Here is a 13,204-nt window from a genome sequence, read left to right as displayed (position 1 = left end):
TCTTGGTGGGAACATAGGAGAGGCACCCACAAATGGACGAGGTCCTGGGTGGGTGGATCTGGATGACTCGGCTGAGATGGTAACAACAAAGTGCTAAGGAGCTTCCTGTTGATCAGAGATATTGACCTCATCAGAATCCATCATAAGGATTTGGTAGTCACTAGGACCAGAAGGTTGGGGGGGATGGGCTGCTTGACCTGGTTGAGGTTGAGCAAAAACAAATCCTTGCTGAGGGAAAGGATTTTTTAGCACTATTGGTTGAGTTGGCGCAGGATTCTAAGGCGATTGTTGACCTCGAGAAGCTGCTTTGGATTCCCACATTTGGCACATCTGGGGTAAAAGAGGACACTCATGTGTATAGTGGCCATGTACACCACAACATGCACAAGACTTATTCATACAAATAGGCTTATTTTTCTTGGGTTGGTCACCTTGTTGCTGGTTGTTGGTGTTAGGCTGGTTCCCCTGGGTTCACTAGGCTGGTTACCTTGGTTACCCTTGTTACCCTTCCCCTTATTCTTTTTCTTCGAATTTTGGGGATTGGTATCACTCTGCTGCGCAAACACCTAGCCCTGAGGGGGCGGTGGCTGCTGGGGCTAAGGATGCATGGGATGTTGCGGCGCTAATTCTTGAGGGGTTGGAGTGTCAGGTTGTGCATAAGAAGGAGCAACAGTTTGGTAGATGGGTTGGGGCCCCAGAAACATGTTGCTAGCAGGAGGGGCATAAATTTTGGAGGAACTGGTACCCCCCTGCAGATAGCCATAAATCTAATGAGAATATGGTGAACAGTGTGAAAGGAATCCAACGATACCGTCGGTGGTGTGAGATTCCCTCAGTGCATTGGCACTTCCAGGATGAGGGAGGTCTAGAATGATAGTATAGACATAACTGGATTGAGCATAAATCATATCATATCTCAAATCAGTCTGGAGAGCTTCTTCCTCGGTATGAGGAAAATGGGATGCGACATCTTTCCCGATGGGGGATAAAAGGTTCTTAAGAAACCAATCCAGATAGACACAGTCTTCGAAAGGAGGGGCACGACACGTGCTCCTCCTTTGACACCACTCTTGAACATGGTTAGAAAGACGAGTCGCAGAGGATGGACAGAATGTGGTCAAAATCTCAATACCATTGTCGTACCGAAGAGGTAATTGGAAATAGGATAAGAACGCTTTAGCAAGCGTCATGAAAATGGAATGAGAGGCGAAGGGCTGGTCTACATACCATTTTGCAGCGTCTCTAATGAGCGTGCATTGGAAGAGCCAAAGATGAATGGAGTCATCGATTATGGAGTTGGACGAACACCACATGTGGAAGGATCAAACATGGTTGGTAGGATCCTCTCCTGCAATACCCTCGAACTTTGGGATGTCTGAGGGAAGCTTAGTTGACATAGAGGGCCAACTGGCATCATGGTGTATGGGGTCGCTTATCAACTGGTTAAGATCCGGTAGATTTAACCTAGCCATAAAGGGGATCATGGGGGCTACCAGAACGGTTCTTGAGACTGTTCCACCTGATGTGACCACCAATATATTACCGAAGCCACCACCAGTTTGGGTTCTTGCACCAGCTGTGGGTCCAGACATGGTGACGATATGTGGTGAAGGAGGCTCAAAATCAGATGAGGAATCAGAAAGACCAGGAGAAGAGTCGGTATGGGGACTCGAAGGGCTATGAACTCGAACCCGATGGGGAGGGGTAATACACCCAAGCAGAAACAGAGGATGAAGGACTAATAGTCTCCATGACACATGCCTTGGTGGCGCAATGATGGAACGACACATAGAACACAGAAATGGTGAAGGGAGATCAACAATATATCTTTTGTCTCTGATGCGGGGATATAAATTTATTATGTTAAGTCTTGGCTTGGTATTGTAAACCAAGCACCCTTCTCTTAAGGTGTGCTTGTGTGTGCAAGTGTATTAATTAATTAAGCCCAAATCGTGTTTGTAAAAAAGAATAAATCTTGCTGCAAATGAACTAAAATAAATAACAGAAAATAAATAGCAAAACAATTAACTAAACCCACCCAAACTGGGTTTACAAATATTATATTGTTTGGTGGCTAAACCAATGGAAAATACACGGAAATGGTCAAGAGATCTAAATGTCAGTTTGACTGGGATCAAGTGACACTAAGCTGTTGGAAAGTTGTACAGCAACAACAAAAAACCAGAGGGAAGATCGCTACAAAAATATAAGGAGATGGATGTAACACCTAGGGAAATCGATGGGGCCCTAAGGGAATGACCAAATAAGTTTAAATGTGAAACTATGGATGGTAGAAACCTATCTTAAGATATCTGAACAAAAGGTTACAAATCTGGAAAATGTGGCTGAAAGCGCTGCAAAAATTCAGACTTCTCACTCAACTAAACCCCTCTGAGAAAAGTGGAAGTGTACTACAAGCCCTAAGGGAGGCTAAATTCGACTACAACGAGTAAAACAGAATGGATCAAGGCCTAATCGAGATGAGACAAAGGTCAGACACACAGTAGATAGCTCTAAGAAAAACCCAGAAACAAATCTAAGAAAAACTCTAAAACCCAGAAATAGCAGGTTCTGACCTGCTTTTTGATGAAGTCACACTTTTTGGGTTGAAAGTTGCGTTATGGAGCCTAGATCGCACATTTTGGGTTGAAAACTGTGATTTCTATTCCGATACTCCCAGTCTGCAAATTTCGGAAAAAAAATGTCGCCTTTGTCGCAACTAGTTCCTGTGACCTGCGAAAACGACCAAAAAGCTTGCAGAAGTCAGAAATTTATCAGATCTAGGGTTAAAACACTAGGAAACATTAAGAGAATTGAAAAAATAAGAAACCCTAAGCTGAAAACCAAAGGTCACACTTGTTTCTGGATCTGAAGTATAAATCCAGCAGAGTCACCAATTTGTATTGGAGACCCTAGTTTCTAAATCATAATTATTCCCCAACGGAGTCGCTAATTTGTTGTAATGTTTTCTTCTCAATGATGTACGAAAAGAACCCACTTAAGATTGTGGATGACAAACAATCTCAACAATAGAAATGACTGCTAAACATTGTATATCTGCAGCTATTGATAGAAACAAAACCTGCCAAAATTTTGATCTATGCTGCAATCATAGTTAAACAGTGAAAGAAAGAGTAATAACCCCAAAACATCCAATGGAAACCATATATGTAAAGAATAATTTTATAATAACACCTGTGAAGAGAACAGATAAATGTTACCAGTCCCCCTCTATGGGATGGGTTCTTGGCTATCCTCAAATGTCTTCAGCTTCTGTAGAGTCTCTCTCTTATAATGCATAAACCCAACAAAAATAGGGTGTGCGACAATGAAAATAATCAGAGTTACAATAGTGAATGCAACAATGAAAATAATCAAAAGTGACTAATGAATGGAAAACCCTTCCATTTATAACAAAATATTGAGTTATCCTTGAACAATGAGAAATAATAAAATGTTATTTATCCCATTCTTGGAATAACCACTTGAAATATTTTATTATATTTTTTTAGGAGCAAAAAAGTATTTAAACTTTTATTTCGAAATAATTAATAAATAAATGATTTATTTATCATCTCAAGGAATTAGTTAAGGAACAATAAACATATAAGGATTTATTTAATTATTCCTAAGGATTTAGTCAAATTTAACAAAGAATAATAATTAATTAGTGATTAATTAATTATTCTTAAAGAAAATTAAGATAAATAATGATTTATCTGTTTATTTTTCATGATTGGGTCAAATTTGCCAAGGAATAATAATAAAACAATTGTTTAATTAATTATTCCTAGAAGAAAATCAAACAAATAATGATTTATTTAATTATTCTTCATGAATTTGACTATAAATTACATAAAAAAAAGTGGTTTATTAAGTAATTTCTCACAGTGGAAGCAATTTTACTATGGTAAAATTGGCTTTACATGGTGTACTTCGATCCATCTAGTAAATTAGGTTAGATGATCAATTTTTTGGTGATAACACAACACATATTATATTATCCCTTAGCATTATTTGCACTAAAGACTAAGGGATTTGATCTAGAAAATTAAAATATTTATTTCTATTCTAAAAACATTGTAAATTTTCACAATTTCACACCATAAAAATTATCCGCTAATTAAATAAAAATTGCAATGTAAAAACCCACAAATTAAATAAAATGTTTTTTCTTCAAAAATTGTTATTAATGGATTCTTACGAGAAATTTTACATAAAAATATGGAGATGGAACCTGGTGAATGAATCCTTAAAATACTAATCCTCATACTTCTGGGTAATTTGGCCATCCAACTGAATAAATTTGTCTTTTTGCAGATGGAAATTTGGCCCTCCTTGTTGGTGCAAACTCAACCTTCTAATTGAGATAATTCAGCGCTTCATAGAGACCAATAAACTTGATCTCTAGCTAGAAAAGCTTGGCTCCTTAGCTAGGGTGGGTTTACATGCATCGAAACCAACCACCACCAACTAGAGAGAATTTCAACACCCAAGCTAAGAAATATAATGAAAGTTTTTCCCTCACACCAAAAGTTACTAAAGCTCTCAGAATAATTATCAAAATACTAATACTCCATTATGCCAAATGAATTCTCCTATTTCTTTTAATAATTTTCTCCATCCAAATACTATGGGTCATTGAAATACCATGATCAATACCATGAGTCATAAAATACCATGGATTTTCTCTTATTTTCATGTAATAGATAAAGTGACTTTATTAAATTTTCTTATTTCTCTCTATAATCACTTTTTAATTTAATTCTCCACAGATACTTCGACATGTGTTACACAATCTTTGTAAAAAATTTAAACAACTACAAAACATGTATTCTATAGAGAAAGATTACCTCTTAGGCCATTAAAGTGTTCTTTCAATAAAATAAATTAATTTAAATTTTAATTCACATTGACTACAAGAATTCCTTTCTTGCTTTCAAACATTTAAATCCGTCAAGCACGATAAGCTATTGATTAAAAGAAATACTATCAATATCAACTATGTAGTATTTTTTTTAATATTTATATCAAGATGTACCCCAATCTAATCTATGATAATAATTTATACCTAACTCACTTCACATACCAAACCCCCAACTAAATATACTTCAAACTATATTTAATACTTCAACACCTAATTTACCTCACATACCAGAACCCTAACTAAATGTACCTTAAACATTGCCTAATACTCCAAATCCACATCTAAGTATACCTACACATGGTATAATGATTCAAAACCAATACCAACTATAGAGCCAACAATCTTTGCATATCCTCTTCAAGCCAAACTAGAATTGTTAAAATTTGACGAGAAGGAAAAACAAAGTGTGGCTTGGTTTAATAGGGTAAAATAATATTTCGAGATCTATGAAATTTATAATGACAATGAAAATATCAAATATGCATCCATGTCACTGGAAGGAGATGCATCCATGTGGTGTAAAAAATTGGAATATGCAATAAGTTGGAATAAATTTATAGACGAATTCTTCAAAATATTTCAGGGCATCAAAGAAGAGGATTTTTCCACTGAACTCACCAGGTTGCAGCAATGAGGAAATATAGATGAGTTCACACAAGAATGGGAAGCACTAGCTACAAGAGTGTCTGGTTTATAAACAGAGCGCTTAGTGCGATCTTACATCACTAGATTGAAAACACACATCTAGAATGAGCTTAAGCTACATGATATTTCAACTATGTAAAATGCAATACATAAAGAAAAAGAACATAGTTACCGATCAAACGGGAACTATTACCTCAAAAAGGGCACTCGAGCCCAAAAACCCCAAAAAAACATGAGAAAACAACCCAAAAATGAAAATTGTTTATGCCAGAACGATATTTTTTTAGGGTAAATTTTCAACATTTTTTTAAATGAAGGAAGGTAAAAACCATTTTTGTTTTGAAAAATGGATAAAACAAAAAAATACCCTTAAAAAGAAAGTGTTTATTTTGGGATAACAAAAAAAAATTGAGTTAAAATTTTGACATCTTTTAGCAATGCAGTTAGAGAGAAAAATATCTGGCCTTGAAAAACTACAAAATTCCAACAATTCTCGAACATGATGTTAAAGTTAAAATATCATGTCTCGAACCCTGAGAATTACAACTATTTCCATCCATGTTGTTAAAAATAAAATATCTTGACTCTAAAAAACCTTGAAATTGTAATTGTTTTCAACCATAGCATTAAAGATAAAATATCATGATTCAGAAGCACCTTAACATTTTGACAAATTTTCAATCATTTAATTAAAATCTTCAGTTTGTAACACGTTTTAACCATGAGATTATGGAAAAATTATATGACTAAACCAATTTTTAAAAATGAACAAGTAAATGAAAGATTCATTATTCCAAGAGTAATTTTTAGCAATGGAGTTAAAGATAAAATATTCGAACTTTGAAAAACTGTAAAATTCCAACAATTCTCGAACATGATGTTAAAGATAAAATATCATGTCTCAAATATTGATAATTCCAACTATTTCCATCCATGTTGTCAAAGATAAAATGTCTTGACTCTAAAAAACCTTGAAATTGTAATTATTTTCAACCGTAGCATTAAAGCCAAAATATCATAATTCAGAAACACCTTAACATTTTGACAATTTTTCAACCTTGTAATTAAAAACCTTCAGTTTGTAACACATTTCAACCATGAAATTATGGAAAAAGTATATGACTAAAACAATTTTTAAAAATGAACAAGTAAATGAAAGATTCATTATTCCAAGAGTAATTTTTATTTCAAAGGCTAAAATTATAGCTATTTTCACATTTTAGCCTAAGACAACTTATCCTATTGTAAGAAAAACTTAAAAATCAACCATCAAAATGAAGTGTTCTTTTTAATGAGGCATTAAAATTTCAACAATTTTAAAACTATCTTATACCAAATGATAACAATAAATAATATCATGGCAATATCACTGTATAATTTAAAAAATCAACATTAGTTTCTAATATTTATTTATTTTTAATCAAAATATCAACTTTCGTAGATTCAATATCACATACATTAAAGCAGATAATCCAAAAAACATAGAAATTACCGATAACTTCATGTAAGATCATATGGAAGTCAGCAACACAACAACAGAAAAGAAGGATACAACCCACATATGCCTCCTCGAAAATATATGATGAACCCTCACGCGTCTGCACTCGTTCTGCAATCCGGTTACGTGGGACGGAAGACAATGAACAAAAGCAATGGCAGAGCTACATCCAAGCTCTTTGTAGAGGGATCTATCACTCGAGCCATTCAGCGATCCGTTGACGTCTCTGAGCCACTAAGAAGGAAGTGCAGAAAAGGGAAGGAAGAGCGTGAAGCAGAATACTGTGAGGTGAAGAGAGGTTGCGGGGATCTTCAAGCCGGCAAACTGAACCACTTGACAAGGTATGAACTCAGATCTATCACTCTTGAGACAATCGCCCTCCCCTGCGAGTGGCTGATTGCCGATACAAAACCCGAATTTGAAAACGGTGCCTCTGCATGGCTTTTGTATGGACCCGGGCATATCCTTTCTACTATGGAAAGGAATTTTCTCTTCAGATCCGCCCTCAATCTAACAGATCAGGCATACAGCAGACTGGAAGGCCCATCCCAAGCCCAGATCGGGAGGCATGCATGCGCCAAGCCATCCCTCTGCCCAATTGAAAGCGAAAAAATGGAGAGCGCAGGTGAATGTTCTTTCGACCCAGGGTTTTATCTGGAACCTCTCTCGGACACGGAGTTGAATGGCTCAGATCCGACAAGAATCGAGCCACCCCAGAGTGCTAGGTCGGGGTTTCAAATCTTTGTTAAGACGCCAAAAGAAACCACAATCGTGATCTGGACATATGACAGTGACAGCGTTTCAGATCTGAAGAACAATATCGCCGATCAAACTGGCTACCCAACTGAGGAACAACACCTGTTAAATGAGGGCAGATCATTGCAGGAATGCAGAACCATACAAGAATACAACATCAAGCCAGGATCCATAATCTATCTCAATATGAGACTACGAGGAGGAGCCGTAAACGCTGGAACCAGCTCGCAAAGCAAAGGGTTGTTTAAGGAAGCAGTGAAGGGCAAAGGAAAAACCACCACAATTGTCACTGAACCTTTAGGGTAGTACATTGTAGATCAAATGTCGGAAAGCCCATCCATCTCCATCGAAATACCAGAGGTAAAAAACATTTATTCATATCTACAAAAAAATGCATTTATTTGTAGATTTAATGGCTTTTGGCCTAGAACTGATGCATTGTATCAATGGATCTACTCAGTTTGGACAAAAAAGTGCCAAATCTACCTATACCCTAAAGGGTTTTTTATAGTATGTTTTGATACAGAGGAAGAAAAGGAAACAGTTCTCAACCAAGGGCCATGGTTCTGGGGCAGTGCTGGACTGTTTATTACCCCTTGGTTTCCTGAATTTGATGCTAACACCATGGTGGTTTCAAGGATGCAAGTATGGGTTAGGATGCATAATCTTCCATTACATTTTTGGCATTCAAAGGTCCTAATAGCATTTGGAAATACCCTGGGGAGAATATTAAAGATAGATGGAGAGAGACACATAAAAGGAATATTTACTTTTGCCAGAATATGTGTCGAGGTAGATCTCAGCCGAAGACTACCTGAGAGCATCATCCTGAATTTCAATAATACACAATGGAAACAATCTTTGGACTATGAGAATACAGCATTCAGACGCCGGGGATGTCAACAAACAGGTCACCTGTACAATGCATGTCCAAGCCACAACAAGAGCAAGCAACAACAAAGGAAGCCGAAAGGATGGCAGAATATAGACGACGCACTTAAGAAGGCAACTACATAAAAAATAAAAAAAAGAACAAAATTCGGAAAAGGATAAAAATCAGGACAATAAGGACAAGGAGATTAATGAGGAAAAGGAACAAGAGCTTGAGCTAGAGATAAGTGGTAATAAACGAAGTCACAGCCCTGAAGGATCGGATTCAGATAAGGAGCAACCAATGATTACGACGGAAAACCAGTTAGCCGTTATTGACTCCACCCCCAACATGGATGGTTAGCGAAAAGTGGAGAAGAAGAAGGGCAGGAAGACTTAGGCCAGCTGTTTTTCCTTTAGGCTGCTCTCCGGAAATTTGGAGCAGCTCTTTCTCTTTCTACTTTTAGGCAGTAATGTACATTGCGGGCTGTATGATCTTCTTTCACACAGCCAAACTGAATGCTTAATGCATATGCTTGTAACTTTTTATTTTTTTTAATAAAAAGTTCGCTTTTTTTCCTTGGAAAAAAAGATCATATGGAAGTCAAAAATATTTATTTCAAGTTACCATGCAAACATCTCTAAAGACATGAATTTCTTTTAATTAAAACATTAAATCCAACAAACATAGAAATGACTCATAACTTCATGTAACATCATATGGAAGTCAAAATATTTATTTCAAGTTACCATGCAAACTTCATTTACACAAAATGTCTTAGACATTTATTGAAAATCATCCATAGGATCTGGCACACCATCAGAATCTACATCTTTAGATGAATGACTGGATGCATATGAAGATGACCCATATTCTTCTCTTTCATCAACTAGAGCCCCATCTCAGTCAACATGCATGCCCATCATTTTAGGTTTCAAATGTCTTCTAGATCTACGACTAGGTTCAGTAGACTCCCATCTCAACATTGTTCCTTCTTGTAGAAACTTCTTCAAAATATCTAAGCGAGAGTTCCTCTCTTTGTTAAATTAAAGTCACAGACAAATATGTCAACATCCTCCGATTTTAATAGGTCTGTGTGGCGATCATTTATATTTGTACCCTTTCTTTTTCTCTTTCTGTGAATTTTTTTATCAACTACCATCTCTGGCTTGTACACACCATTGAATGGGTGGGTATTTGTGGCATACCAATGTACCTCAACAGTTGTAATATCTTCATTTTCTTTAATGACTTTTATAACCTTCGCAACCCAAAATGGATAGCCAAGTGGATCTCCATCTGCTAATACTGCTATCATGCAACCCTCCTTAACATCCTACACAGAACCCCTATAAAGGTCTTCCATGGCTTCACGTTGTGCATGCGATCTTCTAGAACCAATATAGATTTCTCTTTCCTCTTCATGTTGAGAATTAATAATGCCTTGAGATTGTTGTTGTTCAACAATGTGTCTTTCCTCTTGTTTATTTGGCATATTTTGACGCCAAATAAATGGAGTCTTCAAAAGTGTATATTCATTTTCATGATATTGAGATGATGTCACTTTGATCATTGAAAAAAGACTCCCACCAAATTGAATCAGCGACATCAAAGTAGTCATATGTATCTCTAATACATTTTTTTATTTCTTTCAAACATTCAAAATAATTTATCTCTCTCTTATGCCTTTGTGCATTATTGAGTTCAGAGACTGATTGTAATAATATTATCTTTGATGCAAATGTTGGATGATCTGGAATGAACCTCAAAAATGCTAAACCTGATGATGACCCCCCATTCTGCAATAGTTGAATACTTCTTGCCCCATATAAGTGTTTTGCCATCAATTTTTTTGATATGAAATTGATGTTGGAAGCTAATGCCATTAAGTTTTTCAATGCATTTCTCCTCACCATGCAATCCCAAAATAAACCTTCGCATGTCAATAGTTTCTTCCAGCACATGAAAAACAGGCTCTAGAATATATGCTTTCTTAATATGTATTCAATTAATGATGGAAGGCTCCCAACATTCTTCCTTCTCAATGTTACTGAAAAACGACTAAACATATGATCAATATGGTCATGAGTGTGCCCAATAAGAAAGAAACCCACCTTTACCATTTTAAAAATTCCCAATTGAACAAGCATGTTTAGATATCCAAAAAGAACTTGATTTTTATTTCCACGACTTGTTTACCAGACCAATGAGAAAGCGCATCATGGATTATAGTTATGGTAATATTTGCATCATTATGAATATTTGGAGTCGTGAATAAAACCCTAGGTAACATCTTCCCATTAAAGACCATGCAGCCAACCAAGTGAAACTGAATAAAATTTTATTCCAGTAAAATTTTTGGTGTGCAGACAAAATGTGGTAGAAGTGTTTCCTTTTGGTCCATACCATCAATTATCAAACCCAAATATTTATTTGGATTATCATAACACTTTTTTCTATGTTTATACAATTTTTGTCTTTCACTTATTTGCTAATTGTGATGCTCTTGAAGCACTTTGACAATGGAGTCTGCACATAAAATAAAACAAATCTATTAATAAATATATTTTCATAGTTGATAACTATCTAATTTTTACAAATAATGTTATGAATGCATACCTCTTTCTTCCCCTTGAAATTTATCTCTTTTTTATTTGAGAGAAGCACATGTACTGCAAATCCCCATCCTCGTCTTCTTAGGAATACGAACATTGTTGAATTTGTTCCTCCATATCCTTGTAAAATATGAATATGTAATGAAATTACCATCTCCTTCGACACCTTCTCCATATTCTCTGTATAAGTTGTAGATTTCTCGTCTTGAGAAATTATTTGGAACATGTATTGTGTCTTTATTTGGCATACACTCTCCATGCTTTGAAAAGAAGTCTTTCATCCATGAAATTGCAGTAATTGTTGATGGTTCAACCTCTCTTTTATAACGTACTTCTGAATAATATGTAGGGTATTTTTCCAGTCTTTCTTGGATTCTTGACAAACAAAAATTACCAACTGAATGCAACATTTTGAAAGCTTTTCTACAAATCAATACATTCCCAATATGATAATCATAACTTGCTAGTGTAGATTGCATGCAACCCACTAAAAATGAATTTTGCATGCTTTTATTCATTGAAAAATATTTCTTCCTTTGCTCCAAAGAAAACTTGAAATCCATATGTTTCAAGCAATCCTTTCGACAACACTCACTTGAAATCAGATCACCGACATAACTTCTACTTGTGAGATATTTTGTCCTAACCCTTGTATAACTGGATTATTTTGGATTGATATGAAATGGCCTACTCCTACTCCTAGATACAATATTTGCTTGCAACGTCTCCCTCATTTCATTATTATATGCAGAAGCATTTTCATCACCAGTAGGAGGAATATTATACGAACGAAGATAGTTAGAAAATTCATCACCATCATTGCTTGGAAAATATTCATTACCATCTTCACATGAATGAAATTCTTCACTACCAACATCTACACTTTTGAAATCTTGAATCAAATGAAATTCTTCACCATCTTCATTCCTGCTTTTGAAAACCTCCCTTGGAGGACTCAATTCATCATCACCGTGACTACCTTTGAAACACTCACTTAGAGAAAATGCATTATTGACATTTGTGCCTCTAAAATTATCATTTATAAGAAACTCTTCATCCTCCCCTTCATCATTGGTGCTCGCATAATCCTTAGGATTATGACTAAGTGGAAAATATGACACTCTATTCATATTCAAATTATCATTTAGATGAAATTCTTCATCCTCCCCTTCATCAGTGGAGGTTTCATAATCCTTAGGATTAGGAACAAGTGGAAACTTTGAATTTCTATTTAATGGAAATTCTTCATCCTCCCATGCATCAGTGGTGATCTCATAATCCTTAGGATTAGGAATATGTGGAAACTTTGACTCTACAAATTCTTCATCCCCCCCTTCACCAGTGTTTCTCTCATAATCCTTAGGATTAGGAATATGTGGAAACTTTGACTCTGGAAATTCTTCATCCCTCCCTTCACCAGTGTTGTTCTCATAATCCTTAGGATTAATACTATGTGGAAACTTTGACTCTGCAAATTCTTCACTCCCCCCCACCTTCATCAATGTTGCTCTCATAATCCTTAGGATTAGGAGGAAGTGGAAACTTTGACTTTGCAAATTCTTTATCCCTCCCTTCATCAATGATGCTCTCATAATCCTTATGATTAGGAGGAAGTGGAAACTTTGACTTGGGAAATTCTTCATCAACCCCTTCATCAGTGGTGCTCTCATCATCCTTATGCTTAGGAGGAAGTGGAAACTTTGACTCGGAAAATTCTTCATCAGTGATGCTTTCATAATCCTTAAGATTAGGACTATGTGGAAACTTTGACTCTGAAAATTCTTCATCCCCCCCTTCATCAATGGTGCTCCCATAATCCTTAGGATTCGGGGGAAGTGGAAAAATTGACTCTCTATTCACAGGAAATTCTTTTTGTTGCCCTTCATCAATGT

The sequence above is a fragment of the Pinus tabuliformis genome, chromosome 7, assembly GCF_031772625.1.
Source record: "Pinus tabuliformis cultivar Carrire ecotype Pingquan chromosome 7, CPIR1, whole genome shotgun sequence".
Taxonomy (NCBI): Eukaryota; Viridiplantae; Streptophyta; class Pinopsida; order Pinales; family Pinaceae; genus Pinus; species Pinus tabuliformis.
Note: the sequence above shows the minus strand (reverse complement) of the source record.